Raw genomic sequence first — 17462 nt, 5'->3', positions numbered from 1 at the left:
TATGCCTTCGTGGGGGTAATTCTCCTGGTGTACCAAACGCTCTCAAAGGCAATATAACCAATCTGGCAAATTTCAATGAAGAAAATACACTTAGTATGACGTGATATATATATATATATATATATATATATATATATATATATATATATATATATATATATATATATATATATATATATATATATATATATATTTACCATTTATTAACTATGTATTTTTGTATTTATTTTTTTTTTACTTTTTTCACCAGCAGGGGGACTGCCTGTCAGTTCAGGCAGTCCCACTGCTGGCAGCACTGAGTGGTCACATGGCCCCTGGGGGTCCTAATTTGCAGAGGGGGGACTGCCTGGGCTGTCAGACAGTGGAGCAGAAGACCGATCGCCGGCTGGGGAATGGCAGCAATTGGGTAAGTACATGGGAGAGGGAGGGAAGGGATTAAGATTTTTTTAATTTATTTTTAAAATGTATTTACTTCTTCACTGCGTGCCTCGACCTCGAGGCACTCAGCACAGGCAGAGCATTGGAAGCCAAAATCATCTGATTAAAGTCGCCTGGATGCATTGTCCCTTAACCCTAGAGTGGTAATTATTGCAATTTCTGAGAATTTCTACCAGACAGTCACCTGGGACTTCCGGGTGGTTAGGCAACCAAAAGTCGTCTAAATGATGGTGGACGTCCTAGCGCTGTGCATGAGGACATCCAGCATCAATCAAATCCCCATAGGAAAGCATTGAAACAATACTTTCCTATAGGGAATCCTAATGCGAGCACGGCAACACAAGGGACCATTTTCCCCTCATGCCCCTCTCTCCCATGGCACTCGATTCAGGTAAGTGACTGAAGGGGTTCTAAGTAGACATGTGCAATTCGTTTCGGTCCCAATATGTATTCGGATGAATTTCAGACAATTCGGACATTCGGGTACTTCCGAAGTGTGGAAGTGTGGAAGTTCCGAAATGCCGAAGTGCCGAAGTTGCCGAAGTTCCGAAGCACAGTATTGCCTAAGTACTAATAAACTTACCCAGTGAAAGAAGAAGAATGTTACATTGTAAATAATTGTAAATAAAAAGTATACAAACATAGCCAGGATTCAGCTGTAAGCATTTGCAACACTTACAACAATCAAGTAACACACATTCATATAAAATGTAAGTTACTTGGCCAGTCAATGTAATGACAGGAATGAATAAGTAGATAACTCCCTAATTCCCATGGTATTAGGTAGCTATCTACTAAAAGGCTGAAAGACCTAAATTGGCATTATTTTCCTGGCATTATAGTATCCCTCTAATACGAGACACCAATCTCCGTAACATATTCAAAATAAAACTTGCTCTGTCAAAACATGGATTTTTTTTTTTTTAATTCTTTATTTTTGTTGTGCACGATAGGTTACAAGCAAGCCTGTTATGCCACGACAGCAGTCACAGGTATATCAACGTTAACATCGTCATGACAGGTTTGATCTGCACATTTTTTGTGAGTAGGTATGCGTACTAGTACATGCAATCAACATTAACAGTGTGCAAATTTTGAAAGTTATGCGTATTAGAACGTACATATCACGGAAAAGTTGGTAGAAGAGGGACAAAGGAGGAGAACAAGGTTTGAGCATACAATCTATGTTCAAGATTATACTAGGTAGCTCTCGCTAAGCTGAGGAACGGGTGGTGATACATCTCACTTGTCTGCCCAAATGGGTAAATGGTTTCGCATCATGTTAGCACTCAGACGTGTGTAGCTTGAGCACATAAAGCTTAATATGAGAGCAGTATCAACATTAAGAAGTTACTTCGTTTGTTTTTGTCAGAATATATAGTAGTTAGGCTTTTTCTTTTCATCTGTGGTATTGGTACATTGTGCATTATTCGCTGAAATCTCACACTAAACAAATTGCCCGCTAAACAAATTGCCCGCTTAACAAATTGCCCGCTTAACAAATTGCCCGCTTAACAAATTGCCCGCTAAACAAATTGCCCGCTAAACAAATTGCCCGCTAAACAAATTGCCCGCTAAACAAATTGCCCGCTAAACAAATTGCCCGCTAAACAAATTAACTTTTCTATATAAAGGCTTATAAAAACAATAAGTAATCTGTTGCAACAAGAAAATAAAGTATGGTGGGCATCATTAAGTATCGGCATAGGTCCTAGGTTCAGTATGTATAAAGCTCAGTTAACGGTGTAGTGAAGTTATAGCTAACATGAAATACACTCTATAGCTGTATGACCTATCCGGGCACCATTCTAGTGATTCAAGACATATGCTGTGATTCGAGTCTCTGGGTGATTACCAGCAGTAACAATGTCCCTTCAGGTGCAGACTGTAGAGGCTGGAGCCCAGCACTGCATTCTTTTCAAAACGACTCCTTCAGCCGATGCCCACTGGGTGTGCAGATCTGTCCGGCATGGGGGTGACCTGTCTAAGGGCGGCATGCTCGCCTGGTGAGGTGGTGGAGAGGTTGCTTGCGCGGCAGGACAGATGTCTCCCCAGGGCCCCTTCCTCGGTTGACGGCCCTGCTGCATCATGAACGGTGTCGCAGTAGTTAAGCCTTTCTTTGTGCTGGGCTGCGCTGAGGTGGTCGACCGTTGCTGGGAACGCGGAGCGGTAGGCAGGTCGGGGATGCTGGCGGGTCCTACCCTGATGGGTGATGACGTGAGTGCTGCCGTCCAGGGAACTTGGTGCAGTTTCCCGCCTCACCGATCTCCGTCGAGGGTGCCGTCGTGAGGTTGCTCTGGAGACATGAGGGGGGTTTCCCCGCAGGTAGCGCCGGGTAGCCGGGCGGATCCACGCCGCCGCCTGTTTCACGGCCTTGTTGTAGGACCGTCTCTGAGCTTGGAACTTCATCCAGAGGTAGGAGCAAAGCCGGTCGAAAAACTCCACCGTATGCTTGGGTGGCTGAGTGAGTGTGTGCTTCGGGGACCGGGATGACCCCCGCCGGTCCAGAGGGGGGGGTAGCAGAGCTGTGTCAGGCTTGTGAGCGTGCCCTCCGCCGGGAGATCGGCTGCCTCCCCCAGGCTTCTGGCTCCGCTCTGGCTTAGGCCGCATGGCCGGTTCAGGCGATTTCGTCACGTTTTGGGCCGGGACAGGTATCATCCTGCTCCCCGGTGCTTCCTTAGTCGCTTTCTGGTCACCGTGGGTCGGTCTCGTCTGTAGTTTGGCCAGCATTGGCGTTTATTAGCCCACCGGTGCTGGAGCTCTTAAAAGACTCGACCGGCCATCTTGGCTGTCGAAAAAACATGGATTTTTAAAATCATCTCTCTTATAGATATTCAATGCTCTTGTTTCTACCCCTCAAGTATAGATCCATTCGCTCTTTTACGGAGCACATCTGTTATGTTAAATGTTAAATTATATTATAGCAACTGCATTGTTTGTGGAAATTCCATTTACACCCACACCTACCCCATTGTAATGTCATGGGGAGTAAACATCCTCAGAGCATATAATGCATCTGGAACGTTTGTCTACTCCCCGTACTTTAGCAAAGACCTAAATTCAGCCAAATTTACTAATGATAAGCAAAGATTACTTAGTATTAGTAAATTATGCCCCTACTCGCTATACCGCGAGTAGGGGCATGTCTATTAAACAGTGAGCAGCCTGTGGCTGCTCACTGTAAAAAAAAAAAAAAAAAAAAAGTTCCCCCCCTCCCGAGCCCCTGGCCCCCACCCCGGAGCGGTGGGTGGGGGCCCTAATGTAAAATAATGGGGGGAGGACCTATTGTCCATCCCCCGGGCCCCCACCCCTGAGCAGTGGGTGGTGGCCCTAAATCAGAATAAGGGGGGGACCTAATGTCCTCCCCCCTAGCCCCCACCCCTGAGCGGTGGGTGCGGTTCCTAAATTATAATAAGGAGGGGACCTAATATCCTCCCCCCTGGCCCTCACCCCTGAGCGGTGGGTGGGGGCCCTACAGTAACATAAGGGGGGTCCTAATAACCTCCCCCTGACCCCCAGGGGGCCCTAAATTGAAATAAGAGGGGGGAACCTAGTGTCCTCCCCCTGGCCCCCACCCCTCAGCGGCGGGGGGGGCCCTAAATTGTAATAAGGGAGGGGACCTAAGGTCCTTCCCCCTGGCCCCCACCCCTGAGTGGCAGGTGGGGGCCCTAAAAAAATCCCCCCCAGGTGACTAGGTGAATATAAAACCATAATAACCGACACGATTATAAAAAAAAAAAAAAAAACGAGCGCAAAAAAAAATAAATAATCCTTCTTCACCCGGCGAGGGCTCCGCACAAACTGAGCTCTGCAGGGCGGGGAAGGCTTATAAAGCCTTGCCCCACCCTGCAATTAGGCTCAGAGCACTCTGATTGGTGGGTTTAAACCATCCAATCAGAGTGCTCTGACAGGTAAATGAAGAGACTGACAGGTAAGTCTCTACATTTACCTGTCACAGCACTCTGATTGGTTGGTTTGAAATCCACCAGAAAGCTCTGTGTCATTTTACACAGCATGGGAAAGTTCTTTGGAATTTTCCCACGCTGTGTAATTTGACTCATAACTCTCTGATTGGTGGATTAAGTAACCAATCAGAGAGTTATGAGTCAAATTACACAGCGTGGGAAAATTCCAAAGAACTTTCCCACGCTGTGTAAAATGACACAGAGCACTCTGATTGGTGGATTTCAAACCAACCAACCAGAGTGCTGTGACAGGTAAATGTAGAGACTTACCTGTCAGTCTCTTCATTTACCTGTCAGAGCACTCTGATTGGATGGCTTAAACCCACCAATCACAGTGCTCTGAGCCTAATTGCAGGGCGGGGCAAGGCTTTATAAGGCTTTATAAGCCTTCCCCCACCCTGCAGAGCTCAGTCTGCGCGGAGCCCTCCATAGGTTTAGATGGATTTTTTTTTTTTGCGCTCGTTTTTTTTTTTTTATAATTGCGTCGGTTATTATGTTTTTTTATTTGGCCTTTTTGGGGGCTGAAAAAAGAAGATTTTAGAAGAAAGAAAACATTGAATCGTAAGTTTTTCCTTTTTTTTTTTTACAGGTACTTAGTTAAAGGCCCCCCTCATTAGTTTTTAAGGTGAGGGGGGTAGGTAGGGGGATAATTTTTATTGGGGGGAGGGGGTGACTAGGGGTTTGGGGACCCCTAGTCACCTGGGGGGACATTTATTTCAGAGCCCCCACCCGCAGCTCAGGGGTGGGGGCCAGGGGGGAGGACACTAGGTCCCCCCTTATTACAATTTAGGGCCCCCAACCGCCGCTCAGGGGTGGGGGCCAGGGGGGAGGACACTAGGTCCCCCCTTATTAGTATTTAGGGCCCCCAACCACCGCTCAGGGGTGGGGGCCAGGGGGGAGGACCTTAGGTCCCCCCCCTTATTTTACTGTAGGGCCCCCACCCACCACTCAGGGGTAGGGGCCAGGGGGGCCGGGAGGAGGAAATTAGGTCCCCCTTAGTATTTAGGGCCCCCTCCCACCGCTCAGGGGGAGGACATTAGGACCCCTCTTATTCTGATTTAGGGCCCCCACCGCCGCTCAGGGGTGGGGGCCAGGAGGAGGACAATAGGTTCCCCCCCCATGATTTTACGTTAGGGCCCCCACCCGCCGCTCAGGGGTGGGGGTGCTATTTATTTTTTTTTTAAAACAGTGAGCAGCCATAGGCATGTATGGCGAGTAGGGGCAAAATTTACTAATACTAAGTAATTTTTACTTAGTATTAGTAAATTTGGCTGAAAGACCAGTTTAGGTCTTTCAGCCTTTTGGTAGATAACTCCCTAATGCCATGGGAGTTATCTACCAAGCGGCTGCAAGAGAAGTCCCGAGGTGCCAAAGTCCCGAAATTCTGAAATGCCGAAGTGTCGAAGTACCGAAGTTACCGAATTTCCGAAGTGTCGAAGTGCTGAAGTGCCAAAGTTCCGAAGTTGCCGAAGTTCCGAAGTCTTGAAGTGCCGAATTGCCGAAGGCCCGAATAGCGGAAATCCCAAATTTCGGAATGCTAAACCGAAACCGAAAATTTTCCCCATGCACATACCTAGTTCTAAGAGGGGGGCACAAGGGAAGAAGCACTGTAGGAACCTAAAGTGTCCGGAAAAAGGCTTTGTTTTCCTGGCATTATAGTATCCCTCTAATACGAGACACCAATCTCCGTAACATATTCAAAATAAAACTTGCTCTGTCAAAACATGGATTTTTAAAATCATCTCTCTTATAGATATTCAATGCTCTTGTTTCTACCCCTCAAGTATAGATCCATTCGCTCTTTTACGGAGCACATCTGTTATGTTAAATGTTAAATTATATTATAGCAACTGCATTGTTTGTGGAAATTCCATTTACACCCACACCTACCCCATTGTAATGTAATGGGGAGTAAACATCCTCAGGGCATATAATGCATCTGGAACGTTTGTCTACTCCCCCTACTTTAGCAAAGCCACCTAATGCTTTGTTTGTTTTTGCAGTAAACCATTCTTTATATCCATGTTTATAATTATAGCAAATTCCCTTTTTTTTGTAGATTTCTTTTGTAGATTTTTTTTTTCTCTGCACGCAAATTTCCAGGATCATCATAAAGTGAAACTAGCTGTGCCTTCTGAAGTCTGCCACTTGGCTTATTTAGCTAAATACCATTTATAAGCCACTGACTATTAAACATGATCAATTACAAGCGTTCTGCGCAGTTTTCGCCACCATTTATATACCATTCCCCTCTCACAGGAAATGCTGACATGATCGTGTTGTAAAATGTACCAATCATAAAAACATACAGATGCTCAAATACCGGTCTTTATAATTAATATCTTAAATCATATTTCTGGCTTAAATAAGGACTTAAAGGCCAAATATGTAGCGACTATTCTCGAAAATGTTTTTCATGGACTCCATAAATCCATAGTCAGGATGAATCTTCAGACAATAAAATATATACCCTAGAGCTCTAGCCAGGGCCGGATTGATGGGCCTAATTACAGAATCTTATCGACCAAAAACACTAAAACAGTCATACCTCCCAAGCGTCATGTATCTGATGGAGATGGTGCTGGAGGGAAACTCATAGGATGCAGCTATAAGAAAACACATACTCTATGCTAATTTCTCTCTAATTTATGCTTTCATCTTTCAAGTAAATCCATAACCCCTAACAGTGTTCAGTGAAGCAGGAAGTCAATGGGCGGGGTGAAAGGGTGTGCCACTGGCGCAAATCACGTGACAAGACCTGCCAAAAGGGGTGAACATGCCCAAAAAGGGGGCATGTTTGTCCAAAGAATTGGAAGGTCAGCCTGGCATGAATGGATGTCAGGCTGCCTGCCAATCCTGCAGGCTGTACAACTAAGGACATACTATGCAGGCAGCACCTTGAGCTTGATATAAATGTGTCTAATGATGCGCTCACTCCATTCTTTCTAAGGACTGTCCCCTAGCACTCGCTGGTCCACTTCTCTTCTTACCTTCTTACTAGCAGGCAGAAGTTCCTGGTATATAGTCTGAGGCAGAGAAAATGTGTATGTAGTGAGTGTAGAAGAAAGGGGACATGCCACAGTGTTAGGGAGACCAACGTCTGCATTACCTAAACTAATTTTAATGTCAGCCAGTCCACACAAGTTTTGTTCCCATACATCCCTCTTAAGCTTCCAAACTTAAAGGGACACTATAGTCACCAGAACAACTACAGCTTATTGTATTTGTTCTGGTAAGTAGAATCATTCCATTCAGGCTTTTTGCAGTAAACACGGTCTTTTCAGAGAAAATAACTCCACTGGCTGCTCCTTAGCACCTCTAGCAGCCCTTCCTGGGGCAGTACTGCCTAGTGTGCAGCACTGCCATTCAGTGTCTCCACCCTCTGCATGCAGACACTGAACTTTCCTCATAGAGATGCATTGATTCAATTTATCTTTATGAGGAGATGCTGATTGACCAGGGCTATGTTGGACTTGTGCTGGCTCTGCCCCTGATCTGCCTAGTTGACAGTCTCAGCCAATCCTATGGTGAAGTATTGTAATTTGCTCAGACCGCCACTTCTGAGCCAGCAGCTGCAGATTTGAATACAAGTAATATTTTACTATATTTAGGTAGGCAAGAAGGGGCCAGGGTGGTGGTTTTAACATAATAGGGTCAGAAATACATGATTGTGTTCCTGACCCTATAGTGCTTCTTTAAGCAAGAGTATGTGAAGAGTAGTTAAGGTTGCCACCTTTCTTGGAAAAAGATACCAGCCTTAATCATTTGTTTAATTAATTAGTTATGAATGACATCACATGATGTAAATCACAAGGAGTGACATCAGAGAAAATTCTGTAAAATCACCAACAAACTACTCACAGTTTGATTCTGCTGTATAGATGGATTGCTCCCAGTGTCTCCCTGTCTCCCAGTGTCTCAGTCTGGAAAGTCACCCAGTGTCCCTATGTATCACAGTGTCAGTGTCCCCATGTCGCCCAGTCACCTAATCTCCCAGTGTCTGTGTCCCATTTCTCCCAGTGTCCCAATGTCTCAGTGTGTCCCCATGTCACTAGGATACTGGGGACACAGAGACCCGGGGACACAGAGACCCGGGGACACAGAGACCCGGGGACACAGAGACCCGGGGACACTGGGAGACATGGGGACACTGGGAGACATGGGGACACTGGGAGACATGGGGACACAGACATTTAGGGAAACTGTGAGAAATTGGGACACTGAGACACTAGGGACACAGACACTGGGAGACATGGGGACACTGAAACATTTAGGGTCACTAAGACACTAGGGACACGGAGACATGGTAACACAGACACAGGGGGACACTGGATGGGAGACAGACACTTGGGGACAGTTGTGGACAAACATGTGGCATATAGGGACACTGGGAGACATGGGGACACCAGGCACACTGAGACACTAGGAACACAGACACTGGGAGACATGGAGACACTGAAACATTTGGGGACACTAAGACACTAGGGACACTAGGGAGACCAGGGGACACTGGGAGACTAGGGGACACTGGCTGGGAGACAGACACTTGGGGGGACATGGGAACAGTTGTGGACATAGGCATGGGGACACTGGGACATGTAGACATGGGGGCACTGGGACATATAGACATGTGGACACTGGGACATATAGACATGTGGACACTGGGACATATAGGGACACTAGGGAGACTAGGGGACACTGGGAGACTAGGGGACACTGGCTGGGAGACAGACACTTGGGGAGACATGGGAACAGTTGTGGACATAGACATGGGGACACTGGGACATGTAGACATGTGGACACTGGGAGACATGGGGACACCAGGCACACTGAGACACTAGGAACACAGACACTGGGAGACATGGAGACACTGAAACATTTGGGGACACTAAGGCACTAGGGAGACCAGGGGACACTGGGAGACTAGGGGACACTGGCTGGGAGACAGACACTTGGGAAGACATGGGGACAGTTGTGGACATAGACATGGGGACACTGGGACATATAGGAACACTGGGACACATGGGGACACTAGGCACACTGAGAGACATGGGACACAGACACTGGGAGACTTGGGGACACAGATACTAGGGACACTGGCTGGGGGACATGGGAACATAGTGTCTCTGTGTCCCAGCGTCCCCTAGCGTCCCAGCGTCCCCTAGCGTCCCCTAGCGTCCCAGCGTCCCCTAGCGTCCCAGTGTCCCCTAGCGTCCCAGCGTCCCCTAGCGTCCCCTTGCGTCCCAGCGTCCCCTAGCGTCCCAGCGTCCCCTAGTGTCCCAGCGTCCCCTAGTGTCCCAGCGTCCCCTAGTGTCTCAGTGTCCCCTAGTGTCTCAGTGTCCCCTAGTGTCTCAGTGTCCTAGTGTCTCAGTGTCCCCATGTTTTCCAGTGTCCCCAAGTGTCTCAGTGTTCCCAGGTCTCCTTGTGTCTGTGTCCCCATGTGTCCCCTAGTGTCTTAGTGTCCCCTAGTGTCTCAGTGTCCCCTAGTGTCTCAGTGTCCCCTAGTGTCTCAGTGTCCCCTAGTGTCTCAGTGTCCCCTAGTGTCTCAGTGTCCCCTAGTGTCTCAGTGTCCCCTAGTGTCCCTGCTGCCTTTCCCCCCATCCCTCACTTACCTGAGCTGTAGAGCTGCTGTCTGGACTCTCTGTGCTGTGTAGCTTCTCCCCCACGGATCAGTGAGTAGTAGAGAGAGGCACGGATATTCTGTAACTTCCTATCCCTGCCTCTCTCCACACACAGTGACCCCTACTGGCCGGTGCTGGTATTGCAGAGTAATTTCCATTTATTCTGAGAAAAATACCTGCATTTGTATTGCCGGTATTACTGCAATACCGGCACGGCCAGGCAGCCTCAAATACCGGCTGTGCCAGTAAAATACCAGTCAGGTGGCAAACCTAAGAGTAGTGTGTGTAAAAAAAAAACTTTTTCTTCTTTTTTCTTTTAAATGGGCCTATTCCATGGGCCTGGGCCTGGATCTGCAGCTCCATCAGCCCCTATGTTAATCCGGCCCTGGCTCTAGCACACATTGATCACATGTTATAAACTATCTATTTGTTGAAGCATGCTACAGGTACTGTTAGTACATATTAATACATGTTTATACCAGGGAAACCAGACCTGGATATTATATGGTATGTGATATATACTTCAGAACCAGTTTAATGTAATATATGTCTACTATGTTGTACCATTACCCAAAACCAATGTTTATTGCAGTAATTTAGCTTATGTTATATTACCAACCGTAATTTATCTTATGTTTCTTCCTAAATTATGATATACCATGTCTCCCAAGTGTCCTTATTTAGGAGGAAATCCCTAGGGATAGTCCCTCACTAATCCTAATGTCCCTCTTTTCTAGGAGCTCCATATTATTGGTGTGCCTTAGTGTATAACACAGCTCCACACCAATTATGCTCACACCAATATGTCTTTATATACAATAAATGTGTTTAGAAATCAGACTGGTAAATGAGACACATCCTTTTTTGTTCTAAATTAGATTTTAGTAACAACAATTTTACATAGGAGGGTACATTCTAAATCATTAAATCCTTAAAAAATATACAAAATTATACAAACATAAAAACAGGATGCACACCAGAGCTACTGAAAATATAATCACTACTTTATTCACACAATAGTAGAATAATAAACATGCAATGAACACAAAGAAAAAGACACAATGAAAAGGGAGGAAAATTTATATCAATCTGTCATAATGTTACCATCTATAGACTACCGGGACTGGACACAACCCACTAAACCCTGAACACTTCGGCACACAACAAGATAACTTTCTCAGTTAGATTTTAGTAGATTTTAGATAAATTATTAGAAAGCCACCTAATATTTCTCAGAGTAGCCCCACACCAGACCACACCCCCAATCACAATTAAAGTATCTGTCTTGGTCTGTTTGAAATATTGATATATATTATGATATATAATGGCCGAGATCATTATACAAAGGTATTTCTTGCAGGTTTATTTGTGATGTTGGCAATTCTATGAATATATTCCCTTCTATAGCACCATATTAATCCTTGGGTTGTGGTATTTAATGGGCTTGCTCTGTAGGGCTCTGATCCGCAGAAGAGCTGTACACAAGAGCTCAACCAATCTAGTGAAATATATGGTGCCTCCAATAAAAGTCATGGGATGCATGTTGTTGCATTTACAAAAACAGAGGTGTGTTTTAACAAGGCATGTTTCTTATATTCTGAAAAGCTTCACACTATGACTGCCTTATGGCATTTATCTAAATTAACTGGAAATGTGGTAGTTTGTCAATTTTTGTCTTTAGTGGAACCACAATACACAATTTCTTTGTTTTCTAGCAACATTTTATAAGTTGCCATTGGTAGGTTAATTTTAGGCATGGCTGAAACATTGTACCTGGTGTTGTGCCTCTCTCCTTAAAAAACGAGCCGGGCACACACAAAGGTGCATCCAAAATTTTGGTACCACACGCCTGGCTCAGAGTCTGTTTGTGTAGTCAAGCATATCTCAGTGAGCAGGACTTGCTGCTAAAACTGGCCAATGTGTACAGTGGGCAGATCAATGGCATCCAACATCATCTTCATGGAAATGGATCTCATGTCCCCCCTTACACCCCCTAACCCATCCAGATACAGTCAATGGATGTTTATTCTGCTTCCAAGGTCTCTCCTATAATTACAGTATGAGGCTCCTCTATACTTACAGGTGCATTGTGTGCAGTTCCTCTGGTCTGTATCAGGGAACTGGAACAACCAAATTGGAACAACTGAATTAAGCTAGTGCAACAGAAATTCAGTGGTTTGTGAATTGCCAAACCAGTCAGTTTATATGAATGGAAGTTCCGTAAGTTGTTTGTGGGAATTAGCCAAAACACAGCTAATAGAATTTCCATTCGACTGAAATAACACAATTTGCATTTTCTAAATAAAAAAATGGGTTAAAACACCAGAAAGAAATGAATGCTACTATTTAATTCAGAGTTTGAAAAGGCAAAGAAGTCAAGACAGCAAATATTACTGCTGGTGCTCACTATTACTAAGTTATGTAGAAGTTTATAGAAGAACAACAAAAATCAAATAAATTAAAAAGAAGTCAGATTTTCTCATGTCTATGTGGTTCTAACACAAATTATAGTCTCATGATTCAAGCATAGACTGCACTGTTTTTTTTTTTTTTTTTAAGAATGAGGAAAATGACACCTTCTAGAACAGCAAAGCTATGCTACAAGATAATGTGTATGGACGTGACTGTAGCAAACATGCTAAAAAACCAACACAGGTCATAGAACTACTCCAGGGCACATTCACTTTAGCTTAAAGTTACTACACTTGCTACTTTAGATAAATTGTCACAGACTGCAGGAAACACACCAAAGTGACCAGGAAAATTAGGGTAAAGTTTCAGTGAGAACATTCTTAAAGGAATCCTATAGTGCCAAGAAAACAAACCCGTTTTCCTGGCACTATAGGGTTAAGAGGTCCCCCCCTCCCTCGGGGCTCCCCTCCCATTGTGCTGAAAGGGTTAAAACTTACCTTAACCCAGCGCTGGGCTCCCTGGTAGCCTCTCCTCCCCCACCGCATTCAAACCCGCCCATAGGAAAGCATTACTCCATGCTTTCCTATGGGGATCTAAAATGATGCTGGACTCCGTGAGGACATCCAACATCATTTCAGTGTGATTTACTCAATGAAAATCGCAGAAGCGGCCTCTAATGGCTGTCTCCCTGACAGCCACTAGAGGCCGCTTCTGCGATTCTCAGGGAGTAATTTCTCTGAACAGTTATGTTTTCAGCTGCAGGGTTAAAACTAAGGGGACCTGGCACCCAGACCATGCCACTGAGCTGAAGTAGTCTGAGTGCCTAAAGTGGTCCTTTAACCCCTTAAGGACACATGAAATGTGTGACATGTCATGATTCCCTTTTATTCCAGAAGTTTGGTCCTTAAGGGGTTAAGTAAGATAAGTCTGTATTATTTGTACAGTACAGTATATATTACTGGCTTAAAACACATTTGTTTAGGATGATATATGTTTGCCTAAAATGGGGTACACTAATGCTGCAACAGTCTTACAATGAAAAATCTATTTTTATTACTAACCACCACTAGTTTATGTAAGGTATGTGGTTTTAATATCAACATTGCAAACTATAAAGCTACATAAACAGAATTAAAAACAGAGAGAACGGACACTGAGAACTTCCAACAACTTAAATAGCTTCCTTTGGTGGGTTCCTGTTTAAGTCTCAAGCTAGTTTTAGCTCACTTGTACTATTATAGAGAGGAACCTATATGCTTCGCATATCAGACCAAAATCACCCAAAAGGGCAATCCAAATCTGAAATGCCACCAAGTTCCCTCTGCACAAGACATGTCCTCCAGACAATCGTTATGGCCTCCAATGGGTTTTGTCTCAGAGAGGTGCAACTCATTCCCTTCTAGACACAGTCAACAAAGCTCATCTGAATTACCCTTATACATTAAGGAGACCAAAGGCATTTGCAAATCAAACTAATAGGGAACAAGAAAACAATGAGATCAGACAACAACTCACAGGCTAGTGAGGGATCAGCCATCATGGTCAAGGACCACCAATGCTGAAATTATTGCCTGGTGTTGCTGTACTTCTTGAGAAGAGGGAACTGGCTGGCATATCAGATTTGGACTGCCCTTTTGGTTAATATCAGTCTGATATGCAAGTGGCAAAGGTTCTCTAAATAATGGCACAAGTCAGCTAAAACTAGTGCGAGAAAATGTAGTGATGACTCATCAAAGGGCAGGCTATTTGTTTGAGTTGCTGTCTATTCTCAGTATTCAGTAAATGTTTTGTTTTGGTACATAATAACTCACGAAATGTCTGTAGAACCCCAAGTTAGCATTCATTTCACCTAATATATGCTTAAACATTGTGCAACATTAATGGGTTGGCTTTTTTAGGGTTCTTTAATATATAATATTAGGAATAACAATCTGATCAAGAAAATAGGGAAACAGCAACTACTGCTGTTAACTCAGCCCATCTTTTGATAGAAATCAAGAAACGTGGGAAGGGGGGGGGAGGGGGGGGAAAGCAGAAGAGGTGCAAAAGTAATAGTGTTTTAGAAAACCAAAAAGAAAAAAGATCAGAAAAATAAGTCCATCCAGACCAGTATAAGTAACAATAATTATCCTTTAAATTCAGTGGCGGCTCTAGACTTGGCGAGGCCTTAGGCGAAATTCATACATGAGGCCCCCACTAACACCATTATTGGAAAAAAATTGCAGTTGACTTGTGTGTGTGTATATAAGAAGCTGTAGATATATTGAAAGGAAGCTTGCAGTATAGAGAGAGTACTGGATATAGAGAACTAGTCTTTGTATACATAGTTGCATTGTGCATTTACCTGTGTGTACCTGAGAGTGTGTGTCTGGCAGTGAGTATCTTTGTATATGTATGTATGTTTCCCTGAGCATGTGTATGTTTGTGTACTGGCCTTTGGCATTAAGTTCATGGCGACGCTATGTTTTATGACAGTGTGTACTGTGTAGAATGATTGCCTTTAGGGGGTGACAGGGTGAGTGTAAAAGAGCAGGAGGGTGCCAGAGTGCGCAGAGTGGTGCCCGTGTGTTTAGAGGGAGTGATAGTGTGTATGGAGGTAGGTGACAGTGTGTGTGGAGAGAGGTGACAGTGTGTGTGGAGAGAGGTGACAGAGTGTGTGGGAAAATGACATAGGGGGTGACAGGTGAGGTGGCAGGGTGAGAGGGGGTGACAGGTGAGGTGGCAGGGTGAGAGGGGGTGACAGGTGAGGTGGCAGGGTGAGAGGGGGTGACAGGTGAGGTGGCAGGGTGACAGGTGGGGTGGCAGGGTGAGTGACAGGGTCAGATGTGGGGTGAGAGAGGGTAAGTTGACAGAGTAAGGTGGGTGACATAGTGTGGGGGGTCACAGGGTGGGTGACAGAGTAAGAGGTGGGGTGACAGGTGAGGTGGCAGGGTGAGAGGGGTGACAGGTGGGGTGGCAGGGTAAGTGACAGGGTCAGATATGGGGTGAGAGGGGAGGCAGGGTGAGGGGGTGACAGGTGGGGTGGCAGGGTGAGAGGGGGCGACAGTATTAGGGGGTGACAGGTGGGGTGGCAGGGTGAGATGTGGGGTGAGAGGGGAGGAAGGGTGAGGGGGGTGGCAGGGTGAGAGGGGGTGGCAGGGTGAGAGGGGGTGACATGGTGAGAGGGGGTGACAGTGTGTGGGGAGTGCCAGGGTGGGTGACAGAGTGGGGGTCACAGGGTGGGTGACAGAGTAAGAGGTGGGGTGGCAGGGTGACAGGTGGGGTGGCAGGGTGACAGGTGGGGTGGCAGGGTGAGAGGGGGTGACAGGTGGGGTGGCAGCGTGAGAGGGGGTGACAGGTGAGGTGGCAGGGTGAGAGGGGGTGGCAGGGTGAGTGACAGGGTCAGATGTGGGGTGAGAGGGGAGGCAGGGTGAGGGGGGTGAGAGGGGAGGCAGGGTGGCAGGGTGAGAGGGGGCAACAGTAATAGGGGGTGACTGGTGGGGTGGCAGGGTGACAGGTGGGGTGGCAGGGTGAGTGACAGGGTCAGATGTGGGGTGAGAGGGGAGGAAGGGTGAGGGGGTGGCGGGGTGAGAGGGGAGGAAGGGTGAGGGGGTGGCAGGGTGAGAGGGGGTGACATGGTGAGGGGGGGTGGCAGGGTGAGAGGGGGTGACAGTATGAGGGGGGGTGACAGTGTGGGGGTCACAGGGTGGGTGACAGTGTAAGAGGTGGGGTGACAGGGTTACAGGGTGAGAGGTGGGGTGGCAGGGACTGACAGGTGGGGTGGCAGCATGAGAGGGGGGTGACAGGGTGAAAGGGGGTGGCAGGGTGAGATGGGGGTGACAGGTGGGGTGGCAGGGACTGACAGGTGGGGTGGCAGCATGAGAGGGGGGTGACAGGGTGAAAGGGGGTGGCAGGGTGAGATGGGGGTGACAGGTGGCGTGGCAGGGTGACGGGGTGACAGGTGGGGTAGCAGTGTGAGAGAGGGGTGACAGGGTGAAGTGGCAGGGTAAGGGGGGGTGGCAGGGTGAGGGGGTGACAGGTGGGGTGGCAGGGTGAGAAGTAGGGTGAGGGGGGTGGCAGGGTGAGATGGGGCGACGGGGTGAGGGGGGGTGACAGGGTGAGATGGGGTGAGGGGGGGCGACAGGGTGAGATGGGGTGAGGGGGTGACAGGGTGAGGGGGGTGACAGGGTGAGATGGGGTGAGGGGGTGACAGGGTGAGATGGGGTGAGATGGGGTGACAGGGTGAGATGGGGTGACAGGGTGAGATGGGGTGACAGGGTGAGATGGGGTGACAGGGTGAGATGGGGAGAGGGGGTGACAGGGTGAGATGGGGTGAGGGGGGTGACAGGGTGAGATGGGGTGAGGGGGGTGACAGGGTGAGATGGGGTGAGGGGGTGATGGGGTGAGGGGGTGACAGGGTGAGATGGGGTGAGGGGGTGACAGGGTGAGATGGGGTGAGATGGGGTGACAGGGTGAGATGGGGTGACAGGGTGAGATGGGGTGAGGGGGGTGACAGGGTGAGATGGGGTGAGGGGGGTGACAGGGTGAGATGGGGTGAGGGGGTGATGGGGTGAGGGGGTGACAGGGTGAGATGGGGTGAGGGGGTGACAGGGTGAGATGGGGTGAGGGGGGTGACAGGGTGAGATGGGGTGAGGGGGGTGACAGGGTGAGATGGGGTGAGGGGGGTGACAGGGTGAGGGGGGTGACAGGGTGAGATGGGGTGAGGGGGGTGACAGGGTGAGATGGGGTGAGGGGGGTGACAGGGTGAGATGGGGTGAGGGGGGTGACAGGGTGAGATGGGGTGAGGGGGGTGACAGGGTGAGACGGGGTGAGGGGGGCGACGGGGTGAGGGGGGCGACGGGGTGAGGGGGGCGACGGGGTGAGGGGGGGCGACGGGGTGAGGGGGGGCGACGGGGTGAGGGGGGGCGACGGGGTGAGAGGGGGCGACGGGGTGAGATGGGTTGAGGGGGGTGACAGGGTGAGATGGGGTGGGGTGTGACAGGGTGAGATGGGGTGGGGGTGTGACAGGGTGAGATGGGGTGAGGGG

General features: G+C 47.6%; 1 protein-coding gene across 7 annotated transcripts in view; it reads right to left on the bottom strand.

The window, feature by feature from the left end:
• The window catches only part of CADPS2 (calcium dependent secretion activator 2), a 416067-nt gene that overhangs the window by 291251 nt on the left and 107354 nt on the right, over positions 1–17462 (bottom strand). The gene's annotated exons all lie outside the window — the stretch shown is intronic.

Source organism: Pelobates fuscus, chromosome 3 (genome assembly GCF_036172605.1).
Source record: "Pelobates fuscus isolate aPelFus1 chromosome 3, aPelFus1.pri, whole genome shotgun sequence".
In the NCBI taxonomy this organism is placed as follows: domain Eukaryota; kingdom Metazoa; phylum Chordata; class Amphibia; order Anura; family Pelobatidae; genus Pelobates; species Pelobates fuscus.
Note: the sequence above shows the minus strand (reverse complement) of the source record. Positions and strands in the feature narration are given on the sequence as shown.